Here is a 27,325-nt window from a genome sequence, read left to right as displayed (position 1 = left end):
CATCTTTTAAACTGCAGATTATTTATGGCCTCCCATTGATAAGCTGCCACAATGACTGGTCTACTAGGTTAGTGCTGGAATGAGGTCACATGCTATTGCAAGGTTAATATCAGCCAGTGCTCCTCTTTTCCCATTCCAGAGCTTTTATAGTCAGCTAAGATGTATACAAAATCAGAAAAAATGTCTACCACCTGGTCTGCATTAGGGACAAATGCGGACCAGGTGGTAGACGTCAAACTGCATTTGACAACCCAAATGTTACTATGAATACCTGGTAATGTCGTTTGGCCTGCCGACTGTGCCAGGGCTCTCATTAATGATATCTCGTGGGACATTCTCATATTTTTCCAATTCACTCCATTAACATGTCAATCAGGTCCAGGAAGTCCTGCAGTACCTTCTGAGAAACCACTTCCAGGGAAGTGCAAGTTTTAGTTCTTTGTAAGGTTCATTGTCTCCAGAGCACTCATCCAACGGACCACACGCCGGTAAGCAGCGTTTCTGACAGATTTATCTACAGCAGGTTGTAACAGGAGAAGATCTGAGAAAAAATATATATATTTGTAATAGCTTCTCTGTCCACTTCAGAGTAAGAAAATATGCGATTTTTCATTTTTGTGTGTTTATTTCTTGATAAACAAATGAGATAATCTCGGTTCACCTCCATTGCTCAAATTCCCCCCTCTTGGTCGGCGACTGCGAGTGACATCACTCCCCACACAATCCCGCCCAACAGTATAGACCCGCTCCTGACGCTGATTGACAGGTTTCCATGTAACGTGTTGGAAATGCAATTGCAAATGGATTAGCGATTGCGTTTGAATTTTGGCCGGCTTGACGCGCGACGCAGAGAAAGTGAAAAAGCAAACGTGGTCATTGATTTTGCTATTTAAATATGACAGGCTCATGACTTATAAGACATGGGAAATACAAATGCAAATGGACTTTTCTTTTTCATTTGAAATTTGGCAGTCAGTGTGCGTTCACGAAGGCGAAACAGGAAACGGTAATGCAAAGTTTGCAATTGCATTTAAATTATGGCACACTTTGTGCGTCCACATATGGGAAACGCAATTGCAAATGTAATTTGCAATTCCTTTTGAGTATTGTCGAGGATATCGCTCCATACTACACACTGCCTTATCTAAAAACCACACAAGATCAGCAGTTTCTAAACTGCTCATTCCGGCCCAACTGTAAGTAACATCCATGACCCAGTTTGCGTCACAGATATCACACCTTTTCTTTATTCTGATGTATTTGATATGAAGCTTTTAAGCTTTTTTTCTGCCACCTGAATGTCTAATCAGATAAGGTTATGAATGTAAGGGTGTATATATATTTCTAATAAAGTGGGTAGTTGAAATTATCCAGCAAATTGACCATATTTGTTTATTTTGAAACGTTTTAATAATTCATTAGATTTTTTCTATAATGTGCATTTCTGTTTATTGGTTTTAAATCTTATTGTTTATTTCTCTTTAAATATCAGTATAGTTTTGATGTTTTAAAAATGGTTCCAGATTGGGCAAAAGCCGCAAAGTGTTTTGGCTGAGCACGGAGTTTGGGACACTTTTTTTTTTTTTACTTTTTCCCTGATTTTCTCTCAAATTTAGTCATGTCCTATTCCTTCCTGTCACTAGGGGGATCCCACATTAAGGCCACTCAGTTGGGTCTGCCGAAGACTATCACGTGTTTCCTCCGAACCAAGTGATGCCAGCCGACCACATCTTTTCGAACTGCTCTTTCACACACGCGTAACACACTATCCGCTTAGCGCTCAGAGGACAGTGCTATCCGCTCCTTCCGCTTGAGGGAGCTCACAGATGCCCTTGATTGGCTGTAGAGCCATGATTAATGTGGGAGCACAAAGTACATGTACCTCCCATCCCTCCCCTCTGAGAGAGCTTGACTAATCTGCTCTCTTTAAGCCTCTAGCTGCGAGAAGTTGCATCATCACCTGGGGATCGAACTCGCGACATCCGGATGATAGGGCAAGCACTTTTCCACTACGCCACTCGGAGGCAAGTCCAGGAGTCTCTTGTATCAGTACTGAATGTCTGTGTTATTAGGAGAGGACTAATGTAGCTTAAGCACAGCTCTGCCTGGTCACTTTCATTTACATTTCCTTACAGACAGCTTAGTGTGGTGGAAGAAACATTAACTTAAGTTCTAAATGGAATAAGCAACAATCTTCATCACACAACATAGCATGCTGCTCCTGTCAATCCACATCTTTTCCAATTACTGCTCAGACAGCATCACAAGCCAGTGAAATACAACTGGAGAAAAGTGCTGTTCTTTATTTATGGGCTCAGAGCGTGAGAAGATGACAGCATGCAGCACTGCTGTAGTTTGAGCCACAAATGTATACTTCCTTTTTCTTAGTAATACTAACTTAATAAATGTTAGAGGAAGTGTGTGTGGAAGCCTGCTCACTGGATTCTGAAGTGTGATTACCACTTTAAGTTTGAACCTTTGACACAAACATTCTGGTAAGAACCATTCCATCTATCTATCTATCTATCTATCTACAACGCTAATAAAATTTAGTTTATATGACTCGCTGTTATAGTAACACGCTGTAAAATATATTTAATGTTTAGAATTCTGCAGTAGGTCATGCTTGCCTGTAGGACTTATCCTGCACCCATTAATTTTTTTCTGACAATCAGCAGTATGTAATTTTTGCCATGTTAGTTGGAGCATTTTCTTAATTAATATATACATTTGATTTAACTTTCTTCTTTAGTTGCATTATTGTCCTTGTTGCATTAACATCATACACCACTTGACTTTGCAGACACGCAGCACACTTTTTTTGCACTGAACATTATGATACTGTAGTCTGTCATGCAAGAACTTCATCAGTTTAATTATTACCAACCTGCGTTTCAGTTATATCCAGTCATTACTGAATTTATGTCTGGTGAAAAACACAAACGGGTGAAAAAAAAAGTATTATAGTTAAATTTTATCAAAACAGTTTGTGTTCTGGCATCAAAGTTTCTGTGTGTGTGTGTTAGTCTCTTCTCCAGGTGATCTTTTCTGAACAGAGAGATGAAATCAGCAGAGACACTCATCATTGTTTGCTTTCTGTTTGAAGGTTTGTGTTGAATTTCTATTTAATGTGTGACCTCAAACTCAAATTTTATTTGTCACATACAAAGTCATACAGAGTACAATATGCAGTGAAATGCTTATACGACCGCACGTGATCTTAAAAATTAAAGCTTATCAATAAGAAATAAATATGAATAAAAAGAAATACAATAGAAAATAAACTTAGATAGGATAAAATACAAATATTTTGTACAAATAAAGATATTTTGTACAAAATAGGAAAATATAGGAAATATAGAAATTTAGTGTAAATAAAGAAAACTGAAGAAAAATGACTGGGGGTGTGCAAATATGCATAAAAGTGTCTTATTTAAGTGACTTGTGTGAAATGATCCAAGAAATGAAAATATAAATATGTAAGTGTCCATGAATGTCCAGGATGAGTGTGAAGAGACAATGTCATAATTGTGGATGTTTAAAAATGGTGTATTAGTCCTGTGTGGTGGTGCGGTTGAGAGACCTTATTGCCTTAGAAGCTCCTCCTTAGTCTCTCTGTGTTTGCCTTCAGGGAGCGGAATCACTTTGCAGACCTCAACAGAGAGAACAGTCTATTGCTGGGATGGCTGAGGTCCTTCAAGACCTTCCTGGCCTTTATCCAGCACCGCTTGCTGTAGACTGAGTGCAGGTCAGGGAGCTCGGTGCGGATGAGACGCTGCGGGCCTTTTTTTACCACGTGTTGATGTGACCGGACCATGACAGGTCCTGCGTGATGTGAACACCAAGGTATCTAAAGCTGTCCACTCTCTCCACTGGGCTCTTGATGACGGGGGTCTGGTAGTTTCACCTGCTTTGTACTAAAGCCCACTATCAGCTCCTTTATCTTGCTGACGTTTAGGAGGAGATTGTTCCCCTGGCACCATTTTTCCAGATTTCCAATCTCCTCTAGGTAGGCCGTCGCATCGTTGTTTCGTGATTATGCCCAAGTAGTGGCCAAGCAGTCGTATGTGTACAAAGAGTACAGCAGGGGGCTCAGAACACAACCCTGGGGGACTCCAGTGCTGAGAGTGAAGGAGGTTGAGACATGTCTGCCCATCCTTACTGCCTGTGGTCTGCCAGTTAAAAAATTTGAGATCCATTGACACATAAATGAGTTGAGTCCCAGGTGCTCCAGCTTGGTGGTGAGTGTGGAGGTAATTATGGTATTTAATGATAAGCTGTAGTCAACAAAGAGCATTTTAACATAATTCCCCTTCTGAGCATCCAGGTGAGTGAGTGATGTATGGAGGGGACGAGAGATGGCCTCATCTGTAGAGCGGTTCTGCGATATGTAAACTGTAATCGGTCCAGTGTATGAAGAGATGATGAAGTCTCTGACCAGTCATTCAAAGCATTTCCTCACTACTGAGGTGAGGGCTACAGGGCGATAGTTATTGAGGGAAGCAGGATGGGGTTTCTTCGGGTGCTAGCTGGTCTGTTCAGGCTCTGAGGAGTCGAACTGAGATGCCGCCTGGTCCAGCTGCATTCCTTGTGTTCACTCTCCTAAAGGGTCTCCTCATGTCATGCTTGGAGGTGATAAACGCGCTTCTGGTGCTGGCATTGTTTTCCTGTCTGCAGCCTCGAAGCGAACATAAAATGTGTTCAGCTTGTCTGCCAGAGTCATGTCCGTGTTCGCCATACCGGATGTTGGTGCTTTGTAGTCCGTTATTGTCCTTAGTTCCTGCCACAGGCTCCTAGAGTCACTCTGTTGGAGCTGTAACTCTAGTTTCCTCCCATAGCATTGCTTCGCCTCTTTCACCGCCTTCTGGACGTTGTATGATGCAGCCTTGTATGGGTCAATGTCCCCAGACGCAAGCCCCGTTATAGGCAGCGGTGTGAGATCTTCAATTCAATTCAATTCAATTTTATTTGTATAGCGCTTTTAGCAATTTTCATTGCCGCAAAGCAGCTTTACATAGTCAAAAGAATTATTTAGGTTTGTATGAAATGTGAATTTGTATGAATCAAAATGGTCAGTTTGTCCCTGGTGAGCAAGCCGAGGGCGACAGTGGCAAGGAAAAACTCCCTGAGATGGTAATAGGAAGAAACCTTGAGAGGAACCAGACTCAACAGGGAACCCATCCTCATTTGGGTGAAACAGAAAGCAGTAAATGATCTGCATTTATACAGTGTGTAGGGTGGGAGGCAGTTCAGCTATAATAGCTGATGTTAATTGATGTTAATATGGAGTCCAGGTAGTTATTGAAGACCCAGGTAGACTTGTAAGAAGTTCCAGTCATGAACTATCGAACTGTCAAGTCCCCAGAGAAACAGTTGCCAACACCAGTCAAGGCCAGAACCATTTTCTAGGTAGAGAGAATCATTCCCAGACACCAGACGCATCCCAGAGAGACACACGGGGCATCCATGTGACGAGATCTTCAGCCAGAAGCGGGGCACCAGGATGGGTCAGACAGGTCCGGAGGGCAGAGGGAGTCTAGATCACTGGCAGCTCAGGAACGACATGTGTAGCTCGACAGAGAGAGAGAGAGAAAGAGTGAAAGAGGGGACAGGAGGAGAGAGGAAAAAGAAAGAGGGGGGGAAAGAGAAGAAGAGGAGAGATGGCAGTTAGGTATGGTCACAGTCACACAATGTATAATGTGAATGTATATTAACTGTAGAGTGCAAGCAGAGACTCCGGCAGGACTAACTATGACAGCATAACTAAAAGGGAGAGCCAGAAGGAAACACAGACATGAGGGCTTCCTGAGATGTAAAGCAAACAATCACCTCACCGTCAGCAAACCTGAGTGATCAATGAGAGTGAGGAAGACAGCATCCAAACATACCAGTTCACCATAATACTCTACGTCCATGAGTCCCCCAGATCTGCTCCTTTACCTATGGCAAATCTATTTATAAAAATGCTTGGCTAAATAAATAGGTTTTTAGCCTGGACTTAAACACTGAGACTGTGTCTGAGTCCCGAACACTATTCCATAACTTTGGGGCTTTGTAAGAAAAAGCTCTGCCCCCAGCTGTATTTTTCATAATACGCGGTACTGACAAGCAGCCTGCATGTAGGCGTGGCGGATCGTAAGACACTAGCAGTTCGCTCAGGTACTGCGGCGCGAGACCATTTAATGCTTTATATGTCAAGAGTAGTATTTTAAAATCAATGCGAAATTTCACAGGGAGCCAATGGAGTGAAGATAAGATAGGGGTGATGTGCTCATATCTTCTGGTTCTGGTGAGGATTCTCGCTGCTGCATTCTGGACTAGCTGAAGCTTATTTATGCATCTAGCTGAACAACCAGACAGTAAGGCATTACAATAGTCCAACCTAGAGGTGATAAAAGCATGAACTAGTTTTTCTGCGTCGTTTAGCGACAATAAATTTCTTATTCTGGCAATATTTCTGAGGTGAAAGAATGCTATCCTGGTAATATTATCTACATGTGCTTCAAATGAAAGGCTGGAATCAATAATCACACCAAGGTCTTTCACTGTTGCATTTGATGGAACAGAAAGGCCATCTAAAGTTACGGTGTGATCTAAAACTTTACTCCTAGCTGTATGCGGTCCTATGACTAGAACTTCTGTCTTATCCGGATTTAGCAGAAGGAAGTTAATTAGCATCCAATTTCTTATGTCCTGCACACATTGCTCAATTTTAGTAAGCTGTTTTTTCTCATCAGGTTTTGCTGAGACATATAACTGTGTATCGTCAGCATAACAATGAAAACTAATACCATGCTTACGGATTATGTTGCCCAGAGGAAGCATGTAAAGGGAAAAAAGCAGTGGACCTAAAACTGAATTTTTTTCTATAAGAGTGGAGAGATATGTTGATCTAGCTACACTAAGAGCTTTTCTATAGTTCAGGATGCTCTCCTTCCATGCTATTTGAAATACTAGTAATTTAGTTTGACGCCATTTACGTTCTAATTTCCGAGCGGTCTGTTTTAAAGTGCGCGTGTGATCGTTATACCAGGGAGCAAGTTTTTTATCTCTAATAATTTTTCTTTTGACTGGAGCTACATTATCTAGGGTATAGCGAAATGTCGACTCTAAATATTCAGTCGCCTGATCGAGTTCTGTGGGGTCAGACGGTGATCTAATCGAAGTTGGGAACTCTGGGAGATTACTGATAAAACTCTGTTTGGTAGTTGATGTGAATGTACGTTTCATACGGTAGCGCGGCGCTGTGTGTACATTATTATTGTGACACACTTGAATTGAGACAAGATAGTGGTCTGAGATAACTTCAGATAGTGGTATTGTGAATAAATTTCTTATACTTAATCCAAATAATATTATTAAATCTAAAGTGTGACCTGCTTTATGAGTGGGTCCTACTACACACTGATTTACTCCTACCAAGTCCAGTATAGACATAAATGCAGTTCTCAGAGGGTCTTCTGGGTTTTCAAAATGAATATTAAAATCTCCAGCAATTAACACTTTGTCTACAGAAACGACTAGGTTTGAGAGGAAATCTGCAAATTCACTAAGAAATTCAGAGTACGGCCCTGGAGGTCTGTAAATGACAATTAGCGGGATCGACTGAGCTGACTTAATATAGTTAAATACACTTATGTTACTATAAAGAATTTCAAATGAATTAAATTTGTGTCCGTGTTTTTGTACAATAGTCAAATTATCATTGTGAATAACTGCGACGCCTCCTCCTCTACCAGTTAACCGAGGCTGGTGTATGTAGCTGTATCCAGAAGGACTAGCTTCATTTAGAGCTACATACTCGTCCTGTTTAATCCAGGTTTCTGTTAAACAGAGTATATCAAACTCCTGATCTGTGATAATTTCATTAACTATAACTGCTTTAGATGCGAGAGATCTAATATTTAACAGTCCTAGCTTCAGATCAGAGGTGTCGGCTGCGCATTCAGTCTGATCCAAGTTTGTGGTCTTTATGCTAATTAAATTACTAAAACAGACTTTCTAAATCTTTCTAAATTTGATTTTAGCTCGGGGAACAGACATAGTCTCAATAGAGTGAACCCTGAGTGACGACTCTATGCAGCTAGCAGACGGTTGGTTTAGCCTGTCTGTCTGCTCCCTGGCCTGGGCTCTGGATTGTCACCGATTAACTAGGCCTTTTCTAAGACTATGAGCTATACTACAAGAAATGAGAGCAGCACCTTCCCGAGTGGGATGGACACCGTCCCGCCCTAACAGGCCAGCTTTGCCCTCAAAGGTCTTCCAATTATCAATAAAGCCCACGTTGTTTTCGGAGCACCACCTGGACATCCAGCGGTTCAGCGACCATAACCTGCTGTAAGTTATGTCACCACGTCTCATTGGGATGGGACCAGAGCATACTACTCCATCGGACATCGCCTTCGCTAATTTAAACACCTCTATAAAGTTATTCTTGCTAACCTCTGACTGACGAAGGCGTATATCGTTAGCTCCAGCATGTACCACTATCTTTGAGAACCTGTTGCAGATCTTAAGATGTTGCGGATGGTTTTATCCACCCAGGGCTTCTGATTCTGTTGATCCAGTGTCCTTTCACCCCTGGTGGGCCAGGTAATGTGCTGATGAAAGTTAAAGTCCCCCACCACAATAAGAGCAGCATCCCGGTGTTGTGTCTGGTGCTGTGTGATTGCGTCAGCTCGCATAAGGCAGTGACCATGTCCGCTTGTGGTGGAACATAAATGGCGCCGAGTATGACTGATATAAATTCCGGAGGAAGGTAAAAAAAAAGACGACATTTAATAATTAATAATTCCAGGTTTGGTGTCCAGGAGCATGTTAGAGGAACAACGCTCCTGCTGTTGCACCAGCTGTTGTTTATCATTAAACACAGGCCGTCTCCCCTTGACTTTCCAGAGTCACGTGTCCTGTCCACGCGGTTACCCGAGAAGAACTAGGCCAGCTGGATGTCATGGTCCGGCACCACTGGGTTCAGCCATGTCTTGATGAAGCAGAGGAGATTTCAGTCCAGAATGTCTTTCTGGAAATTTACCCTGGCTTGAAAGGGAGAACAAGCTCTTAAGTTGTTGTACATTCAATGCGAACAATAAACCCCCAACAAAGACAGTACAACATCAGTGCATGAGTTCAATCCTTAATTTTTCTTCAAACGGCTGTTACAGTAAGAGCTTGCCCATTGATTCCATTTGCTGATGTAAATGATGACGGACCAAGGATCAAATTTGTGCACTCCTGTGAAGAAAAGTGAAATATCAAGAGTAGTACAAAATAAAAACACAGTTGATGAGATAGAAGGTCAAGCTGACGTTGTAAATACAGATGAAGTATGTCACTCTGTTCGTGAACAAATTCCAACTGGAAAAATGCTTGCATATCAAATAGAAGAGACAGAAAGGGCAGAGAGAAAGCTTAAACATGCATATGAAAAATGGAAAGCTGAGGCTCGTAAGGCAAGAGGGCAGCTGAAAACAGACATTCCTGAGTCAACTAGCATCAATTATAGACACATTGGAAAACGAAAGAGACCATGTGATGAATGCATATATAAGGGTTGCTTGCAATGCTGTCAAAAAGGATATCGTAAAGATTGCTTATGAGAGGATCTCAGTTGTGGATGGGGACTCTGACCACGAGGGCGTGAGAAGGCATCTTCATGAACTGCTCAATCGAGATTATGCTTGTTCTGTTTATAGTTCTACAGTTACACATATCAGCTCCAAGTCAAGCACACCTACAAGTCAACTTTCACTGAACTCCATCCTGATGGCTAAATGAATAGTGGCCGCAGCAGAGCGTGCCGCAAAGGAAGCAGAGTATGCGACAATAATGAAAGAAAAGGAACAACAACAAAAAATAAAACTTCTAGAAGTGAAGCAAAGGAAGGAACTTGATGCTCAAAGGAATGAGTTTGAGAAATTACAAGCAATAAAGGAGGTAAGAGCAGCGAGAACAAGACTAGAAGTGTATGACAAGTAAGAAACCACTCACTCTGCTAGTCAGAACGGTGAGCCGCAACGACCTCTAAGAGTTTCCACACACAAACTTGTGTATTCATCCTCAGTTAGGCCAACACTCAATGAAAGGTTAGCATTGCCAACTCCCAATGCTGATGTGTCTTACCTTGCGCAGGCTGTTCAAGACAGTATTACGTTAAACAGACTTCCTATGCCAGAGCCTACCATTTTCAAAGGTGATCCCATTCACTTCATAGAGTGGAAAGCTTCATTCCAGTCACTCATCGACAAACAACAGATCTCCTCAGCAGATAAGTTATACTACTTGAAGTATGTCATTGAGTCTGCTCAAAAAACCCTTGAAGGCATGTTTTACAGGAATGATGAAGCTTACAAGGATGCGTGGAAAAGACTTCAAGATCGCTACGGACAGCCATTCATTATACAAAGAGCATTCCGAGAGAAACTTGCAACCTGGCCCCGAATCCAGTCGAAGGACTCCGAAAGACTCAGAAATTTCTCAGATTTCCTAAATTCATGTAAAGATGCTATGCCTCATGTGAATGGACTGGAAATACTTGACTATGAGGAGAATAGGAAACTTGTAGGCAAACTTCCTGATTTGACAGTGGCCTGCTGGAATCATCAAGCTACGCAAACGCTAAATGAAACCCAAGGTTTTCCAACTCTCCAAGATTTTGCCCATTTTATATCCATTGAGGCTGAGATAGCATGCAACCCAATTACTTCCTTACATGCCCTTTACGTTTCTGAAGCTAATAGGGAGAAACATAATTTCAAGGTTAGTAAGAACAAGGCCAATGTCTAGTGATAGTCACACAGCATGAAAATTCAAAACTCACTCGTAAATTTACTAAACCATGTCTGTTCATCTCTTGAAGAGCGGAGACAGTTCATAAGGGATACTAAACTGTGCTATGGATGTGTGTGGCTTGGTCACAGTGCCAGAGACTGTCGCTCCAGACATAGCTGTAACACCTGCAAGGGAAGACTCCTTACCTGCTTACACGATGACAGCTTCATTAGAAAGATGGTCCTCCTCTGTTCAAGGCCCAGATAATCCACATTAAAGGGTTGTCACAATGTCTTTAAGTGTAGAGGGTGGATGCATATCTGCTAACATCTCTATGATCGTGCCAGTGTGGCTGTCTTCGCAAAATGATCCAGTCTCCAAGAAACTTGTCTACGCCCTGTTAGACACACAAAGCGACACTGTCTTTATTGAACATGCAGTAAGTAAAAGTCTAAAGGTTGATGCAAGCCCAGTGACACTTAGGCTCACTACTATGGTGGGTAAGGATTCATTAATAACAAGTAAAACAGTTTCTGGTCTTAGAGTTAGAGGCTTCAATTCTACAGTGGTACAAGAGCTTCCTGCATACACTAAGGACTGTTTTTCTGTGGATCGTACCCACAACATCTCAGTGTGTAAGATGTCGCAGGTTTTACAGATCCACAGAAGAAGCGCTTGGCAGAAGTTGACAAGGATGGTTTAGTAAGAAGAGTGAAGATACGGTTTGGAGACTAGGGGAAGGATGGCAAACGTCTGAACAAACCATCAGTAGTTGAGCAGGTAGGAGGCAGCCTAAAATCCCTTACATATCCTTTGATTAAGCAGTTCATAGCAGAATATAGGTCACTTTTACATCTAGGCTTAAACATTTGTAATTTACTTTAGGAATCATTTGTGATTAAAATTTGAGGTTTATAGTCAGTCATGATTGGTGGGAATGTAAATAACCCTCAGTTATTTAAAATAATTAATAAGAATAATAATCTGAGGTGATTAACACTAGAAGTGCAGAGCAACGGTCATTTGACCGCAAGGGGGTAAAAAAGAAAAAATACTTCACACTCGATTAAATTCCAGGACCCTCCTTCCATGACTTTTCCTAGTTCTGTGAGCTTAATCACCCTGTATGCTTACATTTTCAAAATCGCACCAGTAAATGCCAGTATAAAGCTATTTTGCTCTTATTACGTCTTATTTCATCCTCAGTTAGGCCAACACTCAATGAAAGGTTAGCATTGCCAACTCCCAATGCTGATGTGTCTTACCTTGCGCAGGCTGTTCAAGACAGTATTACGTTAAACAGACTTCCTATGCCAGAGCCTACCATTTTCAAAGGTGATCCCATTCACTTCATAGAGTGGAAAGCTTCATTCCAGTCACTCATCGACAAACAACAGATCTCCTCAGCAGATAAGTTATACTACTTGAAGTATGTCATTGAGTCTGCTCAAAAAACCCTTGAAGGCATGTTTTACAGGAATGATGAAGCTTACAAGGATGCGTGGAAAAGACTTCAAGATCGCTACGGACAGCCATTCATTATACAAAGAGCATTCCGAGAGAAACTTGCAACCTGGCCCCGAATCCAGTCGAAGGACTCCGAAAGACTCAGAAATTTCTCAGATTTCCTAAATTCATGTAAAGATGCTATGCCTCATGTGAATGGACTGGAAATACTTGACTATGAGGAGAATAGGAAACTTGTAGGCAAACTTCCTGATTTGACAGTGGCCTGCTGGAATCATCAAGCTACGCAAACGCTAAATGAAACCCAAGATTTTCCAACTCTCCAAGATTTTGCCCATTTTATATCCATTGAGGCTGAGATAGCATGCAACCCAATTACTTCCTTACATGCCCTTTACGTTTCTGAAGCTAATAGGGAGAAACATAATTTCAAGGTTAGTAAGAACAAGGCCAATGTCTAGTGATAGTCACACAGCATGAAAATTCAAAACTCACTCGTAAATTTACTAAACCATGTCTGTTCATCTCTTGAAGAGCGGAGACAGTTCATAAGGGATACTAAACTGTGCTATGGATGTGTGTGGCTTGGTCACAGTGCCAGAGACTGTCGCTCCAGACATAGCTGTAACACCTGCAAGGGAAGACTCCTTACCTGCTTACACGATGACAGCTTCATTAGAAAGATGGTCCTCCTCTGTTCAAGGCCCAGATAATCCACATTAAAGGGTTGTCACAATGTCTTTAAGTGTAGAGGGTGGATGCATATCTGCTAACATCTCTATGATCGTGCCAGTGTGGCTGTCTTCGCAAAATGATCCAGTCTCCAAGAAACTTGTCTACGCCCTGTTAGACACACAAAGCGACACTGTCTTTATTGAACATGCAGTAAGTAAAAGTCTAAAGGTTGATGCAAGCCCAGTGACACTTAGGCTCACTACTATGGTGGGTAAGGATTCATTAATAACAAGTAAAACAGTTTCTGGTCTTAGAGTTAGAGGCTTCAATTCTACAGTGGTACAAGAGCTTCCTGCATACACTAAGGACTGTTTTTCTGTGGATCGTACCCACATTCCTACCAGAGAGACTGCCAATTGTTGGAAGCATCTTGCTCCTCTAATAGATAGAATTCCTCCACTTCAAGATTGTGAGGTTGGTCTCTTAATAGGATATAAATGTTCCAGAGCTTTAGCCCCCAGAGAAGTGATTCTTGAAACAGACAACAAGTCATATGCTGTTCACACGGAACTCGGATAGAGCATTGTGGGTCCTTCCTTGACACCTCATAAATCACAAAGCGGTGTAACTATGTGTCATAGGGCATATATGCGTGCGCGGACCCCAGAGGGTAAAGGAGATTCCTGCTGTCACACCAACTGACAGATCAGGGTTGAAGATGCCAGGGAAATTACGTGTGGTTTTCAACTGTTCTGCAAGATACAAAGGAACCAGCTTAAACAATTACCTTCTTACAGACCCTGACCTGATAAATAGCCTGGCATTCTTCTACGGTTCAGACAGTACCCTGTAGCCCTCGTGTGATATTGAGCAGATGTTTCACCAGTTCCACGTGGACGAAGCAGATCGTGATCACTTACGATTCCTCTTTTAGAGAAATGGAGACTCACAGCCTCAAACATTCTGCATGAGAGTCCATCTGTTTGGTGTGTGTGTGTGTGTGTGTGTATGTGTCCTGGATGTGCTAACTATGGATTAAAGCATCTTGCAAAGGAAGGGGAACATCTCTATCCTCTAGGTTCCCAATTCGTTATGAAAGATTTCTACATGGATGATGGAGTATCGAGCATTGAAACTGTAGAGAAGGCCATTGAGTTGGCTCGAGAAGCTTGCCAGCTTTGTGCACTAGGAGGCTTAAGGCTGCATAAATTTGTATCTAATGACAAGGCAGTTTTGGAGACAATACCGCCCTCTAAGTGTGCTGTAAACGTTACAGCTGTAATGAGTTAAGTAATGAGTTTAGGAAGACTATCTACAGGTTTTACAGACAACATAAAGTGCACGTGCAAATGTGCAAACAAGAGCAACAACAAAATGTCAGTGCGACAGACACGACATAACATAAAATAATGGCCGCTCCGGAGCCAAAATGGTGCTACGTTGTTTATGTATTTTGTTTAGCGCGTTTATTTTACTCTGTGTATGGATACCGTCGTGACCGGTGTCCGTACATACAACCTACCTAAATATCCCGGTTAACAACATCCACGATGAGCTGTGGGAAAAGCTACGCGACCTCGGCTTGCTGCCTGAACCAGGCCTCAAAGCCTCGGCCTTGCCTGATGCCTGAGGTTGGAGAAGGGGTCATCGGAAGCGGTGCTTGAGGAAGTAGAAGCGCGGCAAGCGGGAGTCTGTGCTAGGCTAAAAACAAACCCTAGCCTGTTCTTATCCAACGTCTGCTCCCTGGACAATAAACTGGACTACATCCGACTCCAGCAGGCTACACAGCGTGAGGTTAGAGACTGCTGTGTCTTTGTTTTTAGTGAGACATGGCTCAGCGACAGAGTACCGGACGCTGCTATTCAGCTAGATGGGCTAGCCTCATTTTGCGCCGACAAAAATGCAGTTCTGTGCGGACTCGCGGTGGCGGCTTGTGTGTTTACGTGAACACGAAATGGTGCAAGAAATCTGTGCTAGTTTCTAGTTATTGCTCATCGCTGGTGGAGTTTGTGACTGTTAGATGCAGACCATTTTATTTACCACGTGAATTCACAACTGTTTAATTATTGGAGTGTACATTCCACCTAGCGCTAATGCTAAGGAAGCGCTAAAGGATCCGTATATAAAGATCAGTGAACTGCAAAATACACACCCGGATGGACTGTTTATTGTTGCTGTAGATTTCAACCATGCAAATCTCAAGTCAGTGCTTCCTAGATTCCATCAGTATATGGCCTTTGCAACGAGAGGGGAAAACACGCTGGATCTTATTTACACAAACATCCCCGGCGCATATCGGGCAGAGCCCCGCCCCCACCTCGGCTACTCAGATCACATCTCTGTTATGCTAATACCAGCATACAGACCACTCGTCAGGCGTTCAAAACCGGTTCTGAAGCATGTGAAAACCTGGCCAGCAGGAGCCCTCTCTGCTCTTCAGGACTGTTTCGAGAACACTGACTGGAACATGTTTAACAAGTGCACAGATCTCCAAGAACATCATCGCACGACCCAATCAGAAACCGTGGATTACTGCGGAAGTGCGTGCACTTCTGAGGACCCGAGACTCTGCCTTCAAAGCGGGAGACAAGGTGGCCCTTAGAAAGAGCAAGAGCTGAACTTTCTCGGGTCATCAGAGAGGCGAAGCACGCACACACCCAGAGAATCCACAACCACTTCATAGACAGCGGTGACACACGGCGCATGTGGCAGGACTTACAAGCCATCACTCGCTACAGGACATCACCTGCCTGTGACAGTGACGGCTCCCTCCCAGATGCACTGAACAACTTCACTCAGTTTGACAGGCAGAACGACGTGGCGGCAAGGAAGACCACCCCTCCTCCGAACAACCAGGTGCTGTGTCTCACTACAGCTGATATGAGGAAAACTCTATGCAAAGTCAACTCACATAAAGCTGCTGGACCAGACAACATCTCAGTGTGTAAGATGTCGCAGGTTTTACAGATCCACAGAAGAAGCGCTTGGCAGAAGTTGACAAGGATGGTTTAGTAAGAAGAGTGAAGATACGGTTTGGAGACTAGGGGAAGGATGGCAAACGTCTGAACAAACCATCAGTAGTTGAGCAGGTAGGAGGCAGCCTAAAATCCCTTACATATCCTTTGATTAAGCAGTTCATAGCAGAATATAGGTCACTTTTACATCTAGGCTTAAACATTTGTAATTTACTTTAGGAATCATTTGTGATTAAAATTTGAGGTTTATAGTCAGTCATGATTGGTGGGAATGTAAATAACCCTCAGTTATTTAAAATAATTAATAAGAATAATAATCTGAGGTGATTAACACTAGAAGTGCAGAGCAACGGTCATTTGACCGCAAGGGGGTAAAAAAGAAAAAATACTTCACACTCGATTAAATTCCAGGACCCTCCTTCCATGACTTTTCCTAGTTCTGTGAGCTTAATCACCCTGTATGCTTACATTTTCAAAATCGCACCAGTAAATGCCAGTATAAAGCTATTTTGCTCTTATTTACGTGAAATCGCTGACAGCTGCGCGGCGGCATGACCGCAGGTTCCATATATGCAGTTTATTTTTTATATATATATATATATATATATATATATATATATATATATATATATATATATATATGCTTCCGTGAAATATCGACAATTCGCCATTCATTCTGGCGTTGATAATCAGCGATATTTTATAAGGACATTTAGGGGATGTCTAAATGGGCTTTACTTAATTTTATAACGTTTTGAGAAAATTCATTAGTCTGTTCATTCTGTTAGAAGCTTCCGTGAAATTATCTCTAAAACAATATTGTTTTACATATTACATGTAATGACCCCTCCTGAGGATATAAAGCCTCATTATTAAATTTGTATAAATCAGATCTACCACAGCAGATAATAAACTATTAAACTATTATTATTATATAAACCACGATTATGCCTCCGTTCGTTCAGTGTTGCTAGGCAACAGACCATGCGCCTAAAGCGGCGGGAACGCGGTTCACTTGGCCGCGGTGTATTATAAACCTGCGGAATGTTTCACTGCTTATGCTCATGTAATAAAAGCGAGGGAAATGTGGAAGTGATGTGTGGCCACTGAATGAGAACTAAATCAAAGATTTCGGTAACTACACTGAGTGTAACATCTGCATAGTGACACTAAACAGCTGAACAACTTCACTTTTCCGTTTACCTCTAAGAAAAAAAAGCTGTATTTTGTTTGTTTAAATGTTTATAAAAGTACACGAAGTAGGCGCGCGCGCGCGCACGCACACACACACACACACACCTCCCCTGAGCCCTCGGTCAACATCTAATGACCGTCGATATGCAAATGAGTCTAGACGTAGCCTAACATGGTGTCGTGTCGGATTTCAGCGGTCACGGAGAGGAAAGACTTTGAAGCAGTTGCAGCGTTTTTTCCAGTTACAACAAGCACAGCGATGAGTCCACGTTGTTTCACTGGTTATGACATAGTGACACTAAACAGCTGAACAACTTCACTTTTCTGTTTACCTCTGAGAAAAAAAGCTGTATTTAGTTTGTTTATATTCAGAGTAACACCTTCCAACCACCTCTCATAGTCTATTGTTAGTTTTAATGATTTGGCAGAAACTAATTATCACTACATAAGTACCCAACACCACTGATCATGAGTTTCAGCTGAAACTAATTCTATACATGCAACTGAAAATGTAGATGCAGATTCCAAATGTATAAAGATGCATGCTATGTATGTGTGTGTGTGTGTGTGTGTGTGTGTGTGTGTGTGTGTGTGTGTGTGTGTGTGTAATCGAGGCTGGCTCTATTCAGGGGCAAGAGGGGCAGCGCCCCCTCAACTAAATGTCTGCACATGTTAATATATTCCTAAAATTAATATATTACAAGTTGATAAACTGATCTGCGGTAGCAGAAAAATCCGCTGAAAAAGGGACACTACACAATACTGTATTAGATGTCCCTCATGTCTCTGTTCTCGGCTGTGCGTATTCATTCACAGGCTGCAGCGCACGCACGCACACACACACACACACCTCCCCTGAAGCAGTTGCAGCGTTTTTTCAGTTACAACAAGCAAGGCGATGAGTATAAGAATACAATAAGGTAACAGTTTGGTCTGTGTAGTTAGTGCCCTTTTATAGGATAAATAAATGAATAACACATTCCAACCACCTCTCAAGAAAATACTTGCAAAACATCAGCATACATTGGAGGGAACTTCTGAGGTGGTCTGGATTGATGGCACGGTCGTTCGGAGGGGGTTGTGATCATACCTACAGTTCTTTTGTTCTAGGCTGTCGGTCAAATATCTCTCCACTTGAAATGGAAGCACAAAATTGAGGGGCAACATGCAAGGGATTTCAGCATCTTGACGCACATAAGCTGTTTATAAAAAATACACTGTTTTTTTTTTCATTTTGTAATCTTTCTCGTGTTTTTTTCTGTTTTTTTTTTCATTTTGTAATCTTTCTTGTGTTTACCTTGTACTGTACAATATATATTCATTTTTAATGAATTGCTGTAAATAAACTACATATGCAGTTGATTTACCAGAAAGGACTTTTAAGTTTTTGTGTGCTAAACTAAACTTCAGGGTCAAGTAATAGCGATTATTAGTAATAGCGAAAAAAAGAATATATATATATATATATATATATATTAGGGCTGTAGCGATACACTAATCTCACGATACGATAGAATACACGATATTCAGCTCGCGATACGATATATATCACGATATTTAGCCAACGATACGATTCAATATAATTTGATACGATTCTATATAATTCGATACGCTTACATCATTTTCTGATCGATTTAAAAGAGACAGAGTGATTTTGGTGACATCATGTGAGTGTTTCATTTACTTGGATTGAATTAATTGAAATAAACTAAAAAAACATCAGACAGCTTGCAAAATAAATGCTGGACAAAATTAATCAAAGATGTGTTGAGAAAATTAGTTCCATTTATTGAAACAGTGTAAACTGTAGCTTACAAGCCTTTGAAAAGTAAATAAAGTGCAACATTGCAATTTGCAATTAACAATGGAGAGTTAAAGTGCAAGTGGCCTGTTCTGAACAGTTTCTTTGACATCTTTTTAGCTTGACAATTAACATGAGGTAGCCAGTCTAGCTGCCATGTAAGTAAACATAGTAGTACCATGGCTTCTCCAAAACATCAAATAATTCAAGTCACTAAGAACATTTAACTTAAAACTTAGCGGAGTATTTTAAGGCCTGTAAGCCTACACGTATGTGAGGTAGCCAGTCTAGCCAGCAGAAAAAATTGTACCCATCTTAGCAAAGTAGCTTAAGGCTTTAAGTGAACACTAAACAAACTCTCCTCTCCACATAACTGCAGACCAAGTGATCTACATTGTCTTCAGATTTTTGTTCAGGAAAATAATTTGATCCACATGCTCTGGGAGAAGTGCACTTCTCTGAGCAGTGATATCTCCGGCGGTGGAAAAGACCCTCTCAGAGGAAACACTAGTGCCAGGGATACAGAGGTACCTTTTAGCTAGTTGTGACGAGTGGATACTGACACTGGTGCTCCTTCCACCAGACCAGTGGATCTTCTTTCACTTCCAGGAGATCTGCCTCCTTGTAGCGGGTCATCTGCTCCTTGGCCTCGTCCTCTTGGGTATTTTTCTTGGTTCGTGCTGCACCACCACCGTATCGCTCACCAAGAAGGGCAGCCAGTGGACAAGACGGCCTTGGAGTCCTGGGTGGAGGACGCTGACCTTCAAATAAATAAACAATAAAAACAAAAAAAAAACATTACTTATATTTATATATTACTTTATTGTTAAGCACATTCCATAATTCCTACACAGAAGTTCAGACAACACAGTGCGCTTCACTGGATAACAATTGGTAATACTACTGACCTTGACTGCTCACTCCTTCCATGAATTGCTCTCCTTCATCCACAGCGTCTTCATCATCTTCTTTAGATGCCATCCCCTCATCATCAGCATGAGCATTTGCTGTGCCCTCTTCATCCACACTCCAAAGTGACTAAGTCAACATGAAATGAAATTCATGAGCTTTTATTGCATAAATCTTTTAATTACTATATTAAACATGCCTTTAAACCCGTTAACATTATAGTATTTAATTATGCTTTTAAAACTATTTAATATTTATCTATTTTAAAATGATGTAGGATTTGCCTTTTAAACTAGCAGTACCATCACTGCCTTACCATACCTCTGATGGCTGCATGCTCAGTCTTGCAGCCTCTACAATCAGTCCATCATAAACTTCCTGTCTTTCATCTTCAGTCAGGAAGGGAAGACTTTTGAATCTGGGATCCATCGCTGAACATGCATAAAGAGTTGCCTTGAGGTCAATGTACCTCTTCTGAAGATCCCCAGCCATGGCAGCCTTCACCTCTTTTATGACTGCAGATTCACCTTCGATCGGTTTCAGTCCGTTGATCAGTGTGTCCTGGAGGGGTGCGACGACTGACAGTGTGGGGGTCTTCTCCTTGGACATGTACTGTGTAGCCTCTTTCATGGGCTTCAAAGCGCTGACTACTTCTTCAGCTGTTGTCACGTCCGACTCAGTCAGTGTGCACAGATCTTTCTCGGTCTTCCTGACTTCACTCGAGAGCAGGGTCGCGCAGATGGCCGGTTGTCGCTCCAGGAATCTTTCCAGCATGTCATGCGCACTATTCCATCTGTAGTTAAATAAAATATACTTTATTTATATTTTATTTATAGACAGCATGGATGCTTTACATAAAAGACTAAACAAATTAAATAATAATGTAATTAATAAATTAATAATTAATAAAAAAAACAAACTATTGAAAAGTAACCACACACTAACCTGGTAACTACATCCGTCATCAACTTGTGCTCTGGTAGTCGTAGAAGCCTCTGTTTCTCTTTCAGCATGTGGTTGGCTGTGGTGCTCCGTCTGAATAAACTCAATGCGTCTCACCCTTCCCAGCAGGCGTGCGACTGCTGTGATTTTGAGGGCACGTTGTGCAGCTAGATTTAGTGTATGAGCATAACATTTGACATGAAGTGTGAATGCTGCCTCCTCAGCTGCGATTGTCATATTTAACGCATTGTCAGTGACGATTACTGGATCCTTTTCTGCGATTCCCCACTCAGCGATGGCCTTTCTCAGATGTTCTGCCAGGTTGTGTCCAGTGTGGCTCTCGGGCATGTCCCTGGTTTGTAAAACATACGTAACGAGCTCCCATTCCTCGTTGATAAAGTGGGCCGTGATGGTGACATATGCTTCAGTTGTGCGCAAGGTCCAGCCGTCGCACGTCAGGGCAACTCTCTCCGCGCTGGCCAGGGAGGCTTTAACGTGTGCCCTTATCTGAGCGTACAGCCGGGGAATGCAAACCTTGGTGAGGTGTTCGCGGGTTGGAATAGGATAGCGGGGCTCTATCGCGTTCACCATGCGCCTAAAGCCGGGGTTTTCCACCACTGAATACGGTCTCAAATCCTGACAAATAAAGTAGGCAATGGACTCTGTAATTTTCTGCGACCTTGGTGAAGCAGATGGAAACTTGTGGGAACAACCGGCATCGATGTCCAGAGTAGTTTGTTTTGGGTCACGCGGCTGCTGCTGCTTTGGGTTCTCCGTAAGCATAAACTTGTCTAGGTGGTGACGTTTTAGGTGTGCTCGTAAATTTGTGGTATTGCCGGAATATTTAACGTTAGTGCCACATAGCTTACAAACCGCGATGCTTTTATCCAAGTCGTTGCTTTCCTTCTTTTTTTTAAAACCAAAGTGCTCACACATATGCTTTTAAGCAGGCAGGTGCTGGATTTATATTCGCCGCCATTCTCTGAATATAGGTAGACATCTGCGTCTGTGTAAAGTTAGTGCGGGTAACTTGCTCTACAGCAACACTAGCGACTGGCTGACCAAATCGCTCTTCCTGCAACGCGAACGGGGGTAAACACAGGGGATTTGAATGAGACGTATGTATCGATACTCGCGGCTAAAAAAATCGATGCTTTCTTTGGAAAAAAAAAAAATCTATTTATATCGCAGAATCGTTAAAATCGTCCAGCCCTAATTTTATATATATATATATATATATATATATATATATATATATATATATATATATATATAAAGATTAAGAAACACACTGGAGCGGAATCTGAACGAAACAATGTTGATAAGTTTAAGCTTAGATTAATATATAAACTGCTTCAAAGTCTTTTCACTCCGTGACCGCTGATTATATATATATATATATATATATATATATATATATATATATATATATATATAGAGAGAGAGAGAGAGAGAGAGAGAGTGCACCTTTATACATTTGGAATCTGCATCTACATTTTTAGTTGCATGTATAGAATTAGTTTCAGCTGAAACTCATGATCAATGGTGTTGGGGTACTTATGTAGTAATAATTAGTTTCTGCCAGATCATTAAAACTAACAATAGACTATGAGAGGTGGTTGGAAGGTGTTACTCTGAATATAAACAAACAAAATACAGCTTTTTTTCTCAGAGGTAAACGGAAAAGTGAAGTTGTTCAGCTGTTTAGTGTCACTATGTCATAACCAGTGAAACAAAGTGGACTCATCGCTGTGCTTGTTGTAACTGAAAAACACTGAAACTGCTTCAAAGTCTTTCCTCTCCGTGACCGCTGAAATCCGACACGACACCATGTTAGGCTACGTCTTGACTCATTTGCATATCGACGGTGATTGGATGTTGACCGAGGGCTCAGGGGAGGTGTGTGTGTGTGTGTGTGTGTGTGCGCGCGCGCCTACTTCGTATACTTTAATAATAAACATTCTAAATATGAACAAACAAAATACAGCTTTTTTTTCTCAGAGGTAAACGGGAAAGTGAAGTTGTTCAGCTGTTTAGTGTCACTATGCAGATGTTACACTCAGTGTAGTTACCAAAATCTTTGATTTAGTTCTCATTCAGTGGCCACACATCACTTCCACATTTCCCTCGCTTGTATTACATGAACATAAGCAGTGAAATTCCGCAGGTTTATAATACATAACCTGAACCGCGTTCCCGCCGATTAGGCGCGTGGTTCGTTGCCTAGCAACACTGAACAAAACGAGGCATAATCGTGGTGTTTGCTTCGGTTATGCCATAGCATAGTTTATTATCTGCTGTGGTAGATCTGATTTATACAAATTTAATATTGTTTTAGCGATAATTTTACGGAAGCGAGTTCAGAACTAAATCGCTGCTCCTGCTCCATCCGAGACGTTCAGAAGCTTCGAATAGAATGAAAAAACTAATAAATTTTCTCCATACGATATAAAATTAAGTAGAGCTTTCCTTTTTGTTATAGTACGAAGATGGACAAAGAAGGGGAAAAAACGGCAGAAAAAAAGTCATGCCAAAAACTTTGCAAAACACGACTTGTTTTTTTTCTGCCGTTTTTTCCCTTTTCCTTTGTCCCCTTAGAGACTCTGTAGTAGGTTTTTCTCAGTTGAATATGAAAAAAAGATACCGCTGATCATCAGCGCGGGAATGAATGGCGCATTGTCCAAGTGCAAGTTGATCTTGGAGCTAAACTATTTGCTTTAGGTGAAGGCGCCATCTAGCGATCATTGTGTGTCAGCAGCAGCTTCCCATTCAAAACAATAGGCGGTCAAATGACCGCTGAACCGCGTTATTAGTAGGTGACACTGGCGCGGCGCTTCTAGTGTTAAATTTCGTATTTCTTGATATTAGTTATGCTTATTATAATTTGGATCATGCTCTGCACTCTAAGTTATTTAACCTATGCGCCCGGACTGAAATGCACGGAAATCTTACATATCCGAAAAGAGCGCATGTGGACAGAAAATTGATTGCGGAATTAACGATAAAAGACATTTAAGTTCATTTATACATACAACTGGACTTTGTGGTTTTAATTTTGAGTATTTTTTTATTTACTTTGTTGATTGGCACCTGGTTGAAAGGGAGAACAAGCTCTTAAGTTGTTGTACATTTAATGCAAACAATAAGCCCCCAACAAAGACAGTACAACATTAGTGCATGAGTTCAATCCTTAATTTTTCTTTAACTGGGCTGTTACACTAACTTAAAGAATAAAAACAAAGAAAACGGGGTTGGAGCAGTTGTGATGGCAGCTGACCTCACTGGCGCCATCTTGGACCTGATAACATAAGTGTATTAAACTCAGTTACATTAATACTGTGTGTGTGTGTGTGTGTGTGTGTGTGTGTGTGTGTGTGTGTGTGTGTGCGCGCGCGCAAGAAGGGGTGTTGTCCGTGTCTACTGCAAGGATCCTGCACTGTGTTAATGTGGAAGTTACCATAATAATCATGCATGATTTACTGTGATAATGATTTTGTTTCATGTGTTTTTTTTCTGTAAAATAAGAAACTTCAAACATGCAGAAACTTTAATGAGCATTAATAAATGTGCTTAAAGCATACACAGAGTCTTTACAGACAGGCAGAAAGCACAGCATGTTTTGAGGTTTGAGATTTTACAGCAAACAAAGATATGTCATCTTATCATGTTTATCTTTTCACTTCTTCAGTAGAGGTTCTTACAAGCCAGTAAAAACTGGTTTATAATAACTGATTTAGCTCTTGTGGTTAACACATATAAAGCCTAGGTGTCCAAGCTAAACTTATTTTTATGCACATTACATGTGTTTTTCCATTAACCATAAATAGTAATGGGTGCAGCTCTCACACCATCAATGAAGAAATCAAACAGAGAGGAGTGTCTAGTGTACTGTTTCACTATAGTTTAGCGTGTGTCTCTATAGTGTAGCATGTGTCTCTATAGTGCGTTACGTCCCACACAATCTCTAGAAACGTAGCATTATGTGAATGAGCTTTTATGTCGGGGGTCCTGCCGCCATACCACAAAGACAACCATTATCTTTATAGTCTTTTTTTTTTATTTCAAGAAAGTATTTAAACAAGGAAGGGAACATAAGTTCAGGAGCAGCCAAGCAAGAAAACAACAAACTCACAAAACAAAAGTAAATCAATAACAGAAATATACACTCACTCCCTGACTAACTGAAAAAAAAAAAAAACAGGAGAAAAATGGGGGTTACAATAAATAAAAAGGCCGGGCACCTTCCTACGGTTCCCCTGCACATGAGTATGAATCTGCAACGCTCATAGCCACAATGCTTTCGGTTGAAGGCTAAGTTTGTTAATTCAGGTTTAACCTTTACACATTCAACATCAATCTCAGCAACAATCTCAACAACTAATAGAAACAGTTAAGCCAAAACAGGAGAAGAAATAGAAAATAAGGTACAACCGGTTATGATGGTAAAGGTGAAGCTCAACAACAAATTGTACTCAGCAGGACACACGACCGCTCAGGAGAACTTCTCATCTGCTGACTGTTGAGATCTGCTTTTAAGCTGCTTCCCTCCATGGTGTTAACCTCCTGCAGCTGGAGCTGCAATCAGCTCCCTGGTAGAGTGAGAGAGAGAGAGAGAGAGACAAAAAAAACCCTGGAGAGCAGAAGACACAGAGCTTAGGGAAGAACAAGTTCAAAGTTTAAGTTCAAGCAGGCTTTATTGTCACTTTAACCATACAGTTAGTACGCAGTGAAGCGAAACAACGTTCCTCCAGGACCAGGTGCTACATGCAACATAAACTTACAACATAAATTAACAGAGAAGCTAAACTAGCTAACTAAGAGGCCTAGTTAGCTGGCTAGCAGAGACAAGACAGATAGTCCTAACATAAATTACAACATAAATTAACAAAAACTAACTAACTAAGGAAGACTATCTACAGGTTTTATAGACAACATAAAGTGTACATGCAAATGAGCAACAACAAAGTGACAGTGCGACAACAACGACATAACAGAACATCTACACCAGGCGCAATAAGAAATTAAATAATACGTCCTTGGACGTAACAAGTGTATTGTGTCTCTATTGTGTGGTATGTGTTTCTATAGTGTAATGTGTCTCTATAGTGTAGTGTTTGTATAGTGTAGTATGTGTTTCTAAAGTGTAGTATGTGTTTCTATAGTGTAGTATATATGTAGTGTGTGTGTGTCTATAGGGCACTGTGTCTCTATAGTGTAGTGTGTTTTTTATAGGGCACTGTGTCTCTATGGTGTCTCTCTATAGGACAATGTATCCCTATCATGTACTTTGTCTCTATACTGTAGTTTGTGCCTTTATAGGGCATTGTGTCTTTTTAGTGTAGTGCAGTGGTCACTTTTTTTGTACCACAGACCCATTTTATGTAAGTTTAGTTTTTCACAGACTGGCAATTGTGTGCTGTGTGTCTAAATAAAGCATAATAACGTACAAAATACATAAAACAATCTGCTTCATAATTAAATTTTCATCTTTATGTCACTGCAGACAACCTGCTTCACAAAGATAGCTTGCTGAAAATGGACACAGGTTCTTTAGTGCTCTGTGGAACTGTGGGAATATCTAAGGATATTCCACTTTGATTTTAATCCAGAATTTCCGTGGAGTTTAACTTGTCTCAAACATACTTTTAAGGCCACATCTTTTATACAGAGTGACCTTGTAATTTCTGTAAGAAATCTGTTATTTAGGTAGGGATAAATGTTGTTTAGACAGATGATTAAGTTCACTGGCTAACAATTTTATTTGTAAAAAAAAAAAAACACCTGGGAGTTTCCAGCATATGGTATATCAGATTGCGAAGAGTATCCACGGAGCACGGACAGGGAGGCAGGAACGGGAACCAGGAGACGAGACAAAATGGACAACACAGCACGGGAGGTTAAACAGGTGCGTGACGGAGTCTGTAGCCTCATGTGAAGTCAGACGCTGAGTGAGGGGAAGTAAGGTGTATTTAAATTGTGGTGCTAATGAGGGTCAGGTGTGTGATCAGAACTCAGGTGATCTGGAACGAAGGTTGAGGGTGGAGCCTGGTGTTTCCGTGACAGAACCCCTCCCCTCCACGGACCGCTCCTGAGGGCCGCAGAAACCAAAATTACCCCAAGAGCGCAGAGACAACTCATCCGAGAGGCCACAAAAGACCCCAGGACAACATCTAAAGAACTGCAGGTCTCACTTGCCTCAATTAAGGTCAGTGTTCACGACTCCACCATAAGAAAGAGACTGGGCAAAAACGGCCTGCATGGCAGATTTCCAAGGCACAAACCGCTTTTAAGCAAAAATAACATTAAGGCTCGTCTCAATTTTGCTAAAAAACATCTCAATAATTGCCAAGACTTTTGGGAAAATACCTTGTGGACCGACGAGACAAAAGTTGAACTTTTTGGAAGGTGCGTGTCCCGTTACATCTGGCGTAAAAGTAACACAGCATTTCAGAAAAAGAACATTATACCAACAATAAAATATGGTGGTGGTAGTGTGATGGTCTGGGGTTGTTTTGCTGCTTCAGGACCTGGGAGGCTTGCTGTGATAGATGGAACCATGAATTTTACTGTCTACCAAAAAATCCTGAAGGAGAAT

The 27,325-nt window shown here is 41.4% G+C and overlaps 1 protein-coding gene across 1 annotated transcript in view; it reads left to right on the top strand.

The window, feature by feature from the left end:
- LOC128533948 (myelin-associated glycoprotein-like) overlaps nt 1-27,325 on the top strand; it is a 127,071-nt gene that overhangs the window by 64,988 nt on the left and 34,758 nt on the right. The gene's annotated exons all lie outside the window — the stretch shown is intronic.

The sequence above is a fragment of the Clarias gariepinus genome, chromosome 12 (genome assembly GCF_024256425.1).
Source record: "Clarias gariepinus isolate MV-2021 ecotype Netherlands chromosome 12, CGAR_prim_01v2, whole genome shotgun sequence".
NCBI classification, from domain to species: Eukaryota; Metazoa; Chordata; class Actinopteri; order Siluriformes; family Clariidae; genus Clarias; species Clarias gariepinus.
This window is presented reverse-complemented; position numbering and strand designations above follow the sequence as displayed.